Source organism: Nannospalax galili, unplaced genomic scaffold, assembly GCF_000622305.1.
Source record: "Nannospalax galili isolate Female #2095 unplaced genomic scaffold, S.galili_v1.0 scaffold1299, whole genome shotgun sequence".
In the NCBI taxonomy this organism is placed as follows: Eukaryota; Metazoa; Chordata; class Mammalia; order Rodentia; family Spalacidae; genus Nannospalax; species Nannospalax galili.
The window spans coordinates 1,385,022-1,400,130 of NW_008343660.1; positions in this window are offsets into that span (position 1 = coordinate 1,385,022).

The following is a 15,109-nucleotide window of genomic DNA, read 5'->3' on the forward strand; positions in this document are numbered from 1 at the left end:
ATTTTTTTTCTGGGTGTGTGTGTGTGTGTGTGTGTGTGTGTGTGAGAGAGAGAGAGAGAGAGAGAGAGAGAGAGAGAGAGAGAGATGTATGTATACACATGTGTGTATGTGTGAGAGAGGATATTGGAAGATGCTGAATGCTTCCTTTATTCTCTACCTTATTTCCTTGAGACAGGGTCTCCCACTGAACCTGGATCTCACTTTTGGCTAGGTGGAGTGGCCAGCAAGCCCCAGCGATCCTCCTGTCTCTGCTTTCACCCCAGCACTGGGGTTATAGGTACTCATGGCCACACCTGGCTAATTTTTTATGTGGGTGATGGGAATCAAACTCAGGTCTTTTTGATCGTGCAGCAGGTGTTCTTACCCAAGGAACCATCTCCCCAGTCTAATATTTACTCTTAATATGTCGTAGTGTTCATATACTGAAATAGATTTATTCTTTGATATTTTCTATTTTGCAACTAGAGCAATGCTGAATTGATCAGAAAGTATTAGGGCCATGCACAAATTGATTAGTACTCAGATTTATACCTTAATAAACATACCTATCCTCTTAGAGGGATATAAAGGATAAATCATCTGAAGTACATGGGCCCTTGAGGTCCCAGGGTGCACCATTCATCCACCATTACTATGACTAACATGGTCGTGTCATGTTGAACAAACCAGAGTGTTCCCATGTGGCAGCACTAGAATGCTGTCATGAGCATTAATTTGGGAGCATTCTAGAAGAAAGTCTGGCTGTTGCTTTGGTGCTGGCTGAAAAGTAATTTTGCATGCCTGCTTAAATGACTTCATGTTAAGAAATCTCATTTCTTCTTGTAGAGGCTTGTTACTATAGAGAGTCATGTTCACTTGTAACTACAGAGCTAAGGTTGATACATTCACCTGTGTGAACAATTTCTTCCCTAAAGAAACTACAGGACTTTTTAGTAAGAATTGCCATGAAATGATACACAAGGTGGCATATTGAGCAAACCTTACTTCTACTGGTGTGGAATTTTCCCTCCTGTACTCTCCTTTGTCCTTTTTCCTACCTTCATGATGAGCTCATTTTGCAAGCCAAGAAAATCTATGTAATATGAAACATATTGCTAATGTGAAGAAACAGGAAAAGGGAGAGACGGAGATTTCACAATGCTAAGATGAAACCAGAAATGAGAGAGGTAAACAAAATCAATGCGGGGAATCCTGTTTCTTTGCTAGAGGTGGGGCTGCAGTTGGCAGTAAATGTCCTAACAGCCAGGCAGAGAAAGAATGTCTTCACAAGTTCTCTTTGGCTACTTAGCAGATTTGTGAGGTTCCTGAAGCAGGTGACTCACAGCAGCTAATCAGCTGCTAAAGCTCTGCCTCCTTCCTCACCAGGACCTGGCCAAGGTCTGGCCTCGGGATGCTGGCTCTCCAAGTCTTGCTACCTGCGTGCCCTGGGCTGTCCTCACATTTTCTCCCACATCCCTGTCAGAGTCCCACTGAATGGATTTGCCTTCCACCCTTCACTCTGTCTTTTTGCACTGTTTTCATCCAGAATGTTTTCTATCTGTCCCCGTCCTCCAAGGCTCAGCTAAGTGCCATTTCCTCTATGACACCATGTACAGTTCTCAGGGCCATGGCTGGTACCCACTTCTCCCTTTATCTTCTCTTTTGAGCTTTTAGAATATTTAGTTCATTATGCTAATTACTTTTGTCTGACTGTAAGTTTTTAAGGGGAAGGTGTTCTTCACCACTTGATTCAATAGGTATAGTTGGTGCTCAATACTTCCTTCTTTGAGTGAATGAATGAGCACATTTTATTTAGTAATATTTGAAATTCTATATAAATTGCACTGGTTTGGCTTTCTTCCCAACTCAGAGTGAGCTATTCTTTTAGAGCCACATTTGATTTTAAAAACAGAATTAAGGGACTATAAAAACAGCCTGCAATGAGTTATTTCAGCAGTCTCAGTGTTTCTTAAGAGTGGCAACGTTTCTTTATGATGCTTTTCATTTACAGCATGGCCTTACAGCCAGCTCTTTTTCGAAACACAATCCCATTATTACAGCTGCCTTTTGCCTCAAACAACTTCCCATAACATTAGGGATATAATATTGCAAGAATAGTTTCTGACAGAGAGGTTTCTACTTTGCAGTCGGGGGGATACAAGATGTCAAATTGCTCATCATTTCTGGATCTGAAGGGAAGTGGTTTGAAGATTTTTATTTTACCTATGTGGTACCAGCCAGCCATGTCATGGAAAACATATTTCCCTATATAGGACAAGGAAATGGCTCAAATAATTCTCACACTTTGCCGAAATTCAAACACAAAATAGAATTGATTTTGTTCTCTTTCATTTTTCGAATGATCCAGAAGGAAAGAGTGCATGCAAGAAGAAATAAAATACTGAGTTTTTTGAGAGTTTGTTGGTGAACGTTTAGACAGAAACATGGACATGAGCTCTTTAAATGTTTTGGAGTCTCAGCTCTGAACCACAAAGGTAAATTCAGGAGTGTTAAAGGAGCAACAAAGGGGTGGAAGTACGAAATGGAGAGAAAGCGGACCCTGGAATAGAAGAAAGGCGGAGTCTGTGTGCTGGTCCCTGCACCTTCTCTAGCAGCTGAGATACTTCTGCCCTCTGGGCCCTTCACTTAGACTGGCTTACTCTGTCTAGTCTCCTGGGTTAGCCTCTCTTTTTCTTTCAGGACAGGACTATCTCTGCATGGTATACCAGACTGGGATAATTGACTATCAAGAGAAAGCTGAATAAACATCTAGGGACTCTTTGGTTAGCCGGCAATGTGTGTGTGTGTGTGTGTGTGTGTGTGTGTGTGTGTGCGTGTGTGTGTGTGTGTGTGTGCGTGTGTGTGTGTGTGTGAGCTATTGTTGCGATGGCAATAGGATGGGATAGAAAGAGCAGGAGTGTTACATTTAGTTAACACTTATGCTCTTCTTCTGCACTGCATCTTATGGGTGATTGTGGTCCTCTTAATGATCTCCGCAGGTCTCCTTTGTGGAATGGTGTTTTAGGAATCAAAGCAGCCGGCAGGAAATGGTAAAGGGGTGCCTGCACCATAGTGAGGCTCACAAAGCACTGTTTCCTGCACTTCCCTCTGCTGTCTCCCGTGGGAGCAGTCCAGGAGGAGAAATGGAGCCTCTAAGTGGAGTTATGGGGAGGGATGGAGTACTGCTGTCTCTTAAGACACTCCTCCAGTAGCCAACTCTTCTCTATTTATATGTGATTATTTTATACAAAACTCTAAAATTAATGTGAACTGTCATCAGATATCAGGATTTACTGCTGGAGAGCAAGTTTTACAGTAATGAACTGAATATTATTTATTTTCGCAGGACAAAAGGTACAAACTTTTATAATTACCTTTCATTTTGCTATGTGCTTCTACAACAACAATATTGGGACTGCTGCAGACATCTGAGGAAAGAAGCAGACATGAAAAGCAAAGGGATAAATGGTTAAATGAGCCTTCCTCGCCTTCCTAAGACAAGGACAGCAATTCGGCCATGGCAGCAATTGTACTGGCAGTTAGAGCTTGTCCTGTAGTGTTTTCTCAGAGAAAAGTCAGGAAATCCTATCTACTCTGCATATAAACAGGATTAAAATGAGAAGCTCAAGGCTCTGGGGCCGCCTCAGTCATTTTCTTGTCATGGAGATGACCAGGGCACTGCATTCCTCTGGGGCTAGCCTTTTTTTTTTTTTTTTTTAAAGTTTATTTATTATTTTTATTATTATTATTTTTTTTGTGTATGAATGTATTGCCTGCTACATGCACGTGTACCCATGTGTCTCCCTATTGGCTAGTTCCTCCAATGGGCGGGGTTTGATGTGGAGCATGGACTACGGAAGGGGCTGCTGGGAGCTATCTTGGGACAGATGCCTGCGCCTGGGGACATCTTGGGGTGGATGCCGTGCCTGTGGAAGACAGAAGAGGGTGTTAGATCACCTGGAACTGGAGTTACAGACGGTTGTTAGCCACCATGTATGTTGGTACCTGGAGTCAAACCTGGGTCTTCTGCAAGAGAAGCCAGTGCTCTTAACCTGTGAGCCATTTCTCCCACCCCCTGCGGCTATACTTTTTCTACCTTCCTTGTTCTGTGTTGTTGCTGTTTGCAGTTTTTGAGTTTAGACAGCAAAGGTTTAGTTCAAACTGGAAGACCTACTTTAATAGACCCGCACCACTATAACAGACAGGTAGGTAACTGTGAAATTTATTCCTCTTTTCTTGCAGCCCCTCTCGCTAGGCGAGCTGCAAATCAGCCTGGAATCCTTCTGCCAAGCAAGTTCCTTAGCCCCACTGCAGCAGTGCTCTGGGAAGCCAGCTCCCGGCCAAGCCTGCTTGGCCTCTTGAAGGAGTGTGGTTCTAGTGACTCTTCTTTTGAATGGGACACCAAGTGTGCTTCATGGTTTGATGCCTACAGGAATGAGAAGACACATCTTAAAACCATCAAGGAAACTAGGTGTGGGCTCATGCTTTTAAACCCATCACTTGGGAGGCAGTGGCAGGTGGATCTCTGTGAGTGCAAGGCCAACCTGGTCTACATAGCTAGTTCCAGGCTAGCTATGGCTACAGGTCAAAAAGACCAAAAAAGAAAAGACCAAAAAAAAAAAAAAAAAAAAAAAACCTGCATCAGGGGTTTGTTTGCCCTGGGTGGGAGCAAATTCCTTTCCCTGGTCTGAGGAAACTTGACTCTTTCTTGTGCTAGCAGGCCAGCAAACAAAATGGAAGTTTCTTTAGGTTATTCTCATGGTGAAGGCTTCTTTAACTGTCAAACATAAAGTATTCATACCTTATAGCATGCAATTCCGATTTTTAAAATTTGTGCATTTTAGAAGTTTAAGTCCTTTCAAATGAAGTAGTGTGTGAAAGGTCACCTCCGGCAACACATGTGCATGCTTTTGAAATGCACCAAAGTAACCTTGATTTCTTAATTGATCTTAAAATAGACACTGCAATATCCACAAATACCAGTGACACACAGGAAATGTGAAGTTAGAGTGGTGAGCAGAGTTCATACCCTGTTGGATCTCTGTGGTGACTGGGCTGCTGACAGTGGGAGGTGAGGGCAGTTTGGACCCCAGCCTCTTACAATGGTATTCTGCTCCTCACATTAGCATAGATGTGCTGAGGGTTTATGGCTAGCAACTGTTCCAGTGGGTCAAAAGATCCATTGGGATTGGCTCTTGTATTGGTTTCCAAAGAGAAAAGTAGAGAATAAAAAGGAAGAGGAAAAGAAAGAGAAGGAAGAGGAGGAGGAAGAGGAGGAGGAGGAAGAGGAGGAGGAGGAGGAAGAGGAGGAGGAGGAAGAGGAGGAGTCATAGGAGGAGGAAGAGCAGGAGGAGGAGGAAGAGGAGGAGGAAGAAGAGGAGGAGGAAGAGGAGGAGGAGGAAGAGCAGGAGGAGGAGGAGGGGAGGAAAATCAGCCTGACAAGTGATTGAATGAACTGACCATTCCCCTACCCTACTTCCCAAATCCAGAAGGATGCTACATCTGTCTCAGAACACATATTCCCTCCTGATAGGGAGTTTGATAAGGAACATCTGGTTCCTTATCAAACTCCCTATCAGAACTCCCCGTCTCTACTTACCAGATCCTAGAAAGACGTGCAATACCATCCAAGAAGGCACAACCCCCTTTCTTGGATTTTCTGGGCCCACATATAAATCTCAGACCTTCCCCAACCCGATACACAATGTTTATTCCCTGGAGAATGTTGCTTATCAGGCTGGACTTGAACTCACAGATATCCACCTGCCTCTGCTTCCCGAGTGTTGGGATTAAAGGCATGGGCCATTGTGCCTGGCAGAAGTTTACTAAGTCTTAAAAGAAGAAACACAAAACAAATATTCACTTAGATATATCACAGGTAAACAACAGACCACGGGCAATCTGAAGTAAAGGTTCTAAGGTCCTGGAATTGCTCAGGAAGTGAAAAAATAATTTACCAAAGACTTTCTAAGTTGAGAAGTTGAATATATTAACGTAGTAAAGTAAAAAGCATAACTTCGGAGACAGAGACAAGATGAAAACTCTATCAAGAAGATAGAAGGAAGCCAGGTGTGTGATCCCAGCACTAGAAAGGTGGAGGCAGGAGAATCAGGACTTCAAAGCCAGCCTGACCTGTACAGAGAGTTTGAGGCCAGCCAGGGCTACATGAGATTCTGTCTCAAAACAAAACCAAACCAAGCCAGAATGAATACACTTACACACACAGAGACACACACACACACACACATACACAGACACACACACACAGACACACACACACACATACACAAAGGAGATATGTGACTAGGATCTACTTTTGCTGTTATAATCAAAGTTGCAATAAGGCTCCTACTTCACATATGAAAAAGTTTTACAGCAAAGATACTTAGAAACTTGCTAGGTGTGGTGTTGCATGTCTTTAATTCCAATACTTGGAAGGCAGAGGCAGGTAGTTATCTGTGGATTTGAAGCTAGCCTGGTCTACATAGCAAGTTCCAGGCTAGCCAGGGCTACATAGTGAGGTCCTGCCTTAAAAAAAAAGAAAAAAAGAAAAAAGATAAACATAAAGGATATTTAGAAACCAGAATTTCCTGGTCATGGGATTTGTTCGGTTTTATTAGACACCATTGAATTGATGTCTGATGTATTCATGCCAAATTTTGCGCTCATACCCAAGAATAACGAATTACTATCTCCATAAATCTCTGCCAATGGATTTTTCAGAATTAAATATGAAATTGGCATCACATCGTTTTTTAATTTGCCTTCCTTGATTGGGAACAAGATTGAGCAGCTCTTCATTCAGAAATAAAGATTTGCTTTTGTGCACTCTGCCTTTTCCTAGCCTTTGCCAGTATTTCTGACTGCTGTTTCCCTGATTGCTAACCCACATGCAGGATTCTGGTGTCCTGAAAATATCTTTCCACAGGCTGTGGCTCGTCTTAACTTTGCAGTTCGACGTTTGGAAGTTGCAAATTTAATTTAGTAATTATTTTTTGATGAATAGCACTTTGTGTCTTGTTATAAAATATCCTTTCACACATTAGTGAAACTTTACTCTCTGGGATTTTCTTAATTGTGTTTTAAAATTTTCATTTTTCATGTTTTAGCTACTTGTCTTGGTTCAATGCCTTACTTCTAGTCTCTTATCCAGTATGTTCATCAAAAATCCCACCAAGTCTGAGAGCACTGGCCAAATTCAGCTAAAACTCAACGTGTTAAGAGATCTGGAACTATTGCCTATCCAGAATCTGTTTCTGTGTATGGCATGAGGCAAGAATTTGTACTGGTGTTTGCATAGACAAAAGTCCCATCCTTTGGTTACTGCTCACTGCATAGTTCCCATGGGATTATGATGCTGCTTTGCTCTAAACCTGAAGGACAGGTGTCCAGGTAGCCTGGGGTTGTCCTACCCTTGTCTGGCTTGCAGTTCTCAAGGATAACTGCAGTGTGTCCTGGGATTGCAGCATCCTGACAGGGAATGATGGTGGGGTAGCCTGGGCTCTGTTCCAGTTCCCCTCCAGAAACAGGATGTCTTTCAGTGTTTTAGACCAGTAGGTCACATTGCTCAGAGTGGGCTCCTCTCTAATCCAACTGTTTCACAAGTGGGGCATGCATAGTGGAGAGTCCCAGACCCCTACCTCAGCTTTCCTAGATCTTAAGGGAACTGCTCAAAGGGGCCCCCAAGCTCTTATTGGTCCTTGTTGTCAGTTTGTTAGCAATAAACCCATATCATATAACTTGGGGTGGGGTTGAGTCTGTGTGTATCATTGGTATGTGGTGTTACGATTCACTAGATTTATTAGATAAGTTACAAACCAGTCCACAATCAACGTGTTTCACAGTTCCAAGTTTCTCTATAGACTTTATGTCATTGATCTCTTATTATGTATTTTCTGCATGAATAAAATTTGATGTCAAAATTTGGTATGAAAAAATTTTCATTGTTTGAATCAGCTTTGTTATTAGATTTTATATGTGAATTTTTTAAAAAAATTATTTATTATTTTTATTTTTATGTGTATGAGTATATTGGCTGCATGTATGTGAGTAAGCCCATGTCCTGCAGTGCTGCGAAGGTCAGAAGAGGGCTTCAGATTCCCCTGGAACTGGAGTTAAGGATGGTTCATAGCTGCCATGTGGGTGCTGGGAATTGAACCCCGGGTCCTCTGCAAGAGCAGTCAGTGCTCTTAACCACTGAGCCATCTCTCCGGCCCCTTATATGTGAATTTTAGAAATCAATTTTCCTAAATTCCACTTGAAAGTCCAACTGACAGTGTTTTGAATCTTTAGGTGGGTTTGAGGAAAAGACACTGTGTTTTTATGAAACTCTTTCCATCCATTAAAACATTACATTTCGTTACCTATTCTGTTTCTAATTTACGTCTCTCAAAATTGTTTCATAATTTTCTTTATCCCATCTTTTGGACACTTAATTGTACAAATAGTACAATACATAGTTGTTAATAACTTGAGGTTGTTAATTTTGCTGTGAATGTTTTTATTTTTCTAATTGATTATTGTGGATACAGGGCAGGCTTCTGGATAAGAAACCAGTTCAATAACTCAGCACAGCATCTTATTTATTATTTTTATTTTTATGTGTATATGTGTAACCATGTCGTGCAATGCAATCAGAGGGCATAAGAGGACATCAGATCCCCTGGAACTGGAGTTCCGGACAGTTGTGAGCTGCCATGTAGGTGATGGGAATTGAATCTGGGTCCTCTGCAAGAATAGCCTACGCTCTTAAATACTGAGTCATCTCTCCAGTCCCTCAGTGTAACATCTTTGAAGCGTGTGTGTGTGTGTGTGTGTGTGTGTGTGTGTGTGTGTGTGTGGAGGGGTGTGAGTCTCTGCTATTGGCTTATTCTATGTCTTAACTAACTTGAAATTCCTTATGATTTTATTTTTGAAGTTAAACTTTACAAATGAAATCTGATGGGAAATTGGAGCAGGTACCCAGGGCTTAGGCAACTCACAGTGCCTTCTGCCTTCCTGTCTATTCTGCCACCTCGGGGCAGCCTTGGCCACTGCAATCTCACCCCTGCCCAGACACTGCTGCTGCCTTCTGCCATTACAGTGCTCGGATGTGGGAGGGACGGTCAGAAAGCATTCTTTGAGTGTAGAGATGCTGGTAAGGACCCAGGTACGTCCAAGGGTTTACACTTTCCATGCCAGAATTCTTATGTTTGACAAAGTGCAATGCCAGAGCAAATCAGACTAGCCAAAAAATCCAGAAAGAGACCACCCAGGAAAAAGCATTTCGGGGTGATGGAACATGGGACCCACAATTTTACCCTGTATCTTCTTCTCAAATTGCACTGTTATAATGTTGGGAACTATTAGGATTTGTGTATATTGATCTTTCCATGGGACTATCTCTTAATCACAATCGTATGTTGCAATGAGTATGTTCCATTTCTATACGTATTTTAAGATGAAATTTTAGCTATTTGAAAGCACCTGCTGAAGCCAAATGCCTTTGCAATAGTGTGATAAACACATCAAAGCCTGATGAGATTTGGACCTATTTCCTAAAACGCTGCTATTTCAAAGGTGTATGGCTTAGACACAGGCTTCAAGGTGACTTGTTCAAAGCTAGCAGTGAGGGGTTATGCTTGCTCCTACTCTTAGTTCAAGTAAGACTTACACAGCATTTTATGTTTGAAGACTAAAGGGAAATCAGGCCTAAGAAACTCACTATCCCACTGAGGACACTCATGGTTTTCTTTTACTCTTCCTCGTCTCTCTCACCAGCAGCCCTGTGAGGGATCTTAGGGTTAGTGAGTTAGTGATGAGAGTATTTATATGTTCTTGCATAACAGTACTTTAAAGAATGGTGCACATAGTTGCTATTTAGTGTCATGAAACTAAGGATTCAGGAACATAAAGCATATTTAATACATAGTTTTCTACTTCTTAAGGGAGGGTTCAGAGAATAACTAATCTATTGCATTAAGTATTTTTGGTTGTATTTTTCATATTTGTTTTATATCCTAAAGTACTGTATCAAAATATAGCCTCCTTCACCTCAGACCTCTGTGAGGAGAGGTGTGTGTGTGTGAATATATAGCAGAATTCATAGCCAGTGATTGGGAGCAGTGTTTGTGGCCTATGCTTGACCTCATCTCAAAGCCCATTATAGACACTTCTTGAAATAAAGTGGGTCAGACTGAACTTTGATTCCATAGAACAAGTATAAGCTTTAAGTGCCTCATCTCCCCCAACTTCCTACCCTCTTCAGATTCCTGACTGTAAAGAAACTCTTTTTCTGTCATTATGCATTCCTTTCCCACACTAATCTCCACGACCTTGAACACTAGTAGCATTGCTGATTTTGTGCAAACAGCTATGTTCGGGGTACTAAGACAACAATTCACTTTATTCCAAGAAATATACATTTATTGTCTAATATTGGAATTTCATAATAGGACATTTAGCCATGAAAATTACAAATAGGAAAGTAATAAGACAAGAAAAAGCCAGGCCGCACATGCCTAGGGGAAGCCCTACGTGTCACAGTGCTGCTGCACTTCTAAATGAGCACAATGTTCTTGTGTTCCTATCTTCTTTTTAAAGTTGGTTTCAAAGTGAGCCTAAGAGAGGATTTAAAGAAGAAATGGTGACTCATGGATATCTATCTACAAAATACAAAGACTCACTTAGAAAGTTCAGAGCAGAAGTGCTAAAAACAATTTCTTCTAGTATTACTATGAATAAACACCACTGTTTTTATCACATTGTAGATATGGACTGCTTTATGTAACTTCTGCTATTTATCGGGCAGCTTCAAACTTAAACAGAAACACGGGAATCAGGGAGCCAGGAACCCATCAGCAGGAATGTTTTCCTGTCCTCTAAAAGAATGATACTCTCTAATGGAGCTGAGAGTTTGAGGAGAGATTCAAAAGTCAATTACAAAATTTGACCCATTCAATAACAAAATAATTTTGCCTTCATTTTCATGGCTTGATTTATTCCGTAATGCTTTCTTTTAAACCATGAGCCCTGGTCAGTTTTAGAGAAATGTGTGAGGTACCACTTTCCTCGAAGTACTAATCACATCTCTGATCTAAGTCTATAGTAGTTTAGGGCACTAATATTTTGATCACATTCCGTAGATGATGACTTTTTTTCTTACTCTTACAATGTGTATTGACTTTGGCTTTCTTCTGTGCTAAGAAGATTAAATTGGCATGGAACTGATATTAGAGAACTAGATGTATAAATATTTATGGATGTGTTTATAATAATGAATTTCTCATATATTTGCAACTAATTATTTTGTCTTCTTTTTTTGAGGCAGGGTATCCCTGTAGCCCCAGCTGTCCTGGAACTCATTATAAACTTTCTATTTGAATGTGATCACAAATACTTTGTATTAGGCTGGATATCTTTAGTTGTCAAATCCACACACTTGGGAAGAGGGAACCTCAACTGGAGAGCTTCATCAGAGTGGCCTGTGGCCATGTCTGTGAGGTATTTTCTTGATTGTTGAGTGATGTGAGAGGGCCCAGACTGTTTTGGGCATGGGCAGTATCATCCCTGGACAGGTGGTACTAGGTTACATAAGAAAGCAGCCTGAGCACAGGCCAAAGGAACAAGCCAGTAAGCAGCATTCCTCCATAGCCTGTGCTTCAGTTCCTGCCTCCGGGTTTCTGCCTTGAGTTCCTGCCTTGGCTTCCCTTGATGATGGACTATGAGCTGTAAGCCTCCTTAAATTGGTTTTGGCCAGTGTTTTATCACAGCAACAGAAAAGTGACTAGAACATGTGCTATCTAGAAGACTGGCCCAGGACACCCAAGGATGCTTCCAGGTCTGATATCTCTGTCTTGAGGATGTACTCATATACTCTATGATTACATAGGACTCCTTGAACTGCTAACATACAAGTCTCTTTAAATGTTGACAGAACATCAGAAAAAGTATTGACTATGGATATAGCAGGGTTATTTTTGGTTCTTACAGTGTCTTACTTTGACCAGTAGGAAAGGTATATTAAAAGTAGATCCCCCTCCCCATTATGCTTATAATTTTAACAAACTTAGCAGTTTCTCAAGATACAGCAACCTTTCCAACGTTTCCAACTCTGGCTGACCAGGTTGCAATTTCCATTACTAATATCTGTCCTAGAATTCTAGATCTGGGTATCTTACTGAAAAAAATAATGAAAAAATAACACAGGCTTTACATGGGTCAGTAACTTTAGATTTGCTTCTTGGTCAATAACTTTCATGAGCTGCTTCGGACTTATTGAGTAAAGCAAAACAATGGCTATGGACTATAGAACTCAAGAAAAAGACCTAAACAAATTTGGGGGTAAATGGCCTAGGGAGTATCTCAGAAACCACGCTGGTCATGTACTGTTCTCCAGGCAGAAATGTAAAGTGTTCACTACATTCACAAGGCAAAGAATATTAGGGAGCTAAAATAGAGAGGATGACTCACAAGAACATTGAAAAAGAAATCAAAGGCATAAAAAATAAATTAGAGGAATCAGAAGGCAAAGTGACATTTAAAGTGGAAGCTCTTTAGACGAGGCAAAGAAAATACTCCAAAAACAGAGTTCAGAGCCAGTATTTGGAAAGGGCAAATGTCTCAAAATACATTTGTTCCAATTAATCAGAAACACAGAACTGACTCACAATTACTGCCATGGACACACTGCATGGCTAGACCTCTTGTACTCAAAGCAGTCTTACTTTGTGTGGGTCCAAGTGGTGGTCTCAGTTTTTCTACCATGATTCATAATGTAATAGAGAAGTTACTAGACTGTTTCATTGATAACTGTGAATTTACAATAGGCGAAATTTGTCTTCTCTCAATTGAGCTAACAGGGAAAGATAAAATGTAATTTAAATGTGATGGTATCTTAAGTGCACAGCTTTGAAAATATAGTGGCTTCACTGTATTCATGTTCCCAAAAAAATCTTCTTCTGGTAAATGGAGAAGGTATTATTTTTCTTGTTTAATATCTTGGAAAATGTAAGCAAATGTTTATAATAGAAGTATCAAAACTAATAAAACCAACTAGAAGGAAAACATTACTAAAAATAATTTCCCTTTTACCAGTTGCTGAATGTTATCTCTTCCAGCTAAAATTCTAAAAAAAAATGTCATCTTCCAGTTTTTTTCTCTCCTAAAATTTTTGTTTGGGAACAATGGTGTATCATATTGAATTTAGGACAAAGTCATTGCACATGAAGAAAAGTACTTTTATAAACCAGTTGAGATCTATGTACCATATAAAACATGGCACCAACATTAGTGAAACACAGATGATAAGAAATTAAAAGAGTAATATAGAGAAATATGTTCATACTAGAAGGTATTAATTCATTTCATTTCAGATCCAAACAAGTTGACAAAAAGTATCAATATAAAAGACCTAGAAATCAAAACAAATAGGATAAGTTTAATGAACAAATATTCGATACTAAATGCTCAAAAGAAAGAAAAACTTCTTTTTTAAAGTATGCTCAAAGAATATCAACAAATTAAAAAAAATTTTTTTGATTTATTTATTTATTTTTATTTTTTGTGTAGGAGCGTTTTGCCTACATGTATGTAAGTGCACCGAGTCCTGCAAAGCCCACAGAGGTCAGCAGAGGGTGTTGGATCCCCTGGAACTGGAGTAAGGACAGTTGTTAGCTGCCATATGGATGATGGAAATCGAACCCATGTCCTCTGCAAGAGCAGCCTGTGCTCTAAACTGCTGAGCCATCTCTCCAGCCCCAAGATTATCAACGAAATTTAAAGATACAAGGTAGCATGACAATTTTAAAGCAGACTTGTCTCATATAACTGCTCTTGGCATGATAGACAAAGCATTCCATGAAGACTTGTACTTACCCAAATGGAATAGATTACAGCAAATGTAATTAAAATGTATTGATTAGCTTATAAGTAAGATAAGAAAAAGCTGTCAAAAGAAGAACACCTGAAGAAAATGTAAAATTCTGCAGCTATATGAACTCTGATATGGAGGTGGTGATGTCCTAGGGGACGGGAGCCAGAACTGAGGAGATTAAAAGTCACTTAGAGTAAAATGGACTAACTTTTAGATCCAGACAAGGAAGTAGGCTTACTGAGTCTACTTGGGACACATTTATCAGGCGAAGACAAATAGAAGGCCCGTAGATCTATGAAAGAATGGGCAATGAAATGTCAGTATGTAGAAGGAACGATGTTGATCAAAATACAATGTGCTTAAAATTGATAACCAAGAGATATCCCTAAACAAGTCTATACTCATGACAACTAGTAAATTACTCTATAAAATGTTGTGGTCCAAGTCAGGTATGGTGGTACAGACCTTTAGTCCCAGAACTTGGAATGCAGAGGCAGGTGGATCTCTGTGAGTTCCAGGCCAGTCTAGTCTACATAGTGAGTTTCAGGCTAGTCAGGGCTACATGGTGAGGCTCTGACTCAAAAGGAAAAAAAAAGGTTATGGTCCAAATAAATAACATGAAATTAACAATATTTTGAATTGAGTGTTGATGAAAGCGCTTTATTTTGTGACTTGTGAGCTGGTTGCAACTGTGCTTTATTTAAAAGTTATTGGGCTTCGTTTCCTATGTTGGAATTTTAGAAAACATTTCTAAGCAATTATAAGCAAGATAGGAAAAATGATAAAAAGGAGACTTTAAAAGTGTGGTGTTAAAGGAAGGTACAGTAGAGTGAAACAATGAAACAAAATTTGTCCTTTGAAGGGACACAGGCTCTGTTAAGATTATGATTTTGAAAAGAGAGAAGGCAAAGCAGGGAGGCAGACAAAGCAGTGGTAAGATAGTATCATCATGCTAAACACAACCACATTATTTTCAATAGCTTGTAAAGTAGTCTATGGGGAAATTGCTGGGAAAACACAGATCATGTATTAAAAATTGACAAGATATAAAAGGAAGTAGTGTCTTACAGGGTTGGGACTCCTGGTGGCCCGGAGGATGGATCCACACTGAAGGTCATTGCGGGGGGCACAGATCTTACTTTATAGGCCATATTATATATGTATAGAAAGTTCATTAAATTGGGGAGGTTAAAAGGGGGAGGTGCCAAGATGGGAGCAGATCTAAATGCCATCAAACTATATTGTATGAAAATCACAAAAATTCAATAAAAAATTGAA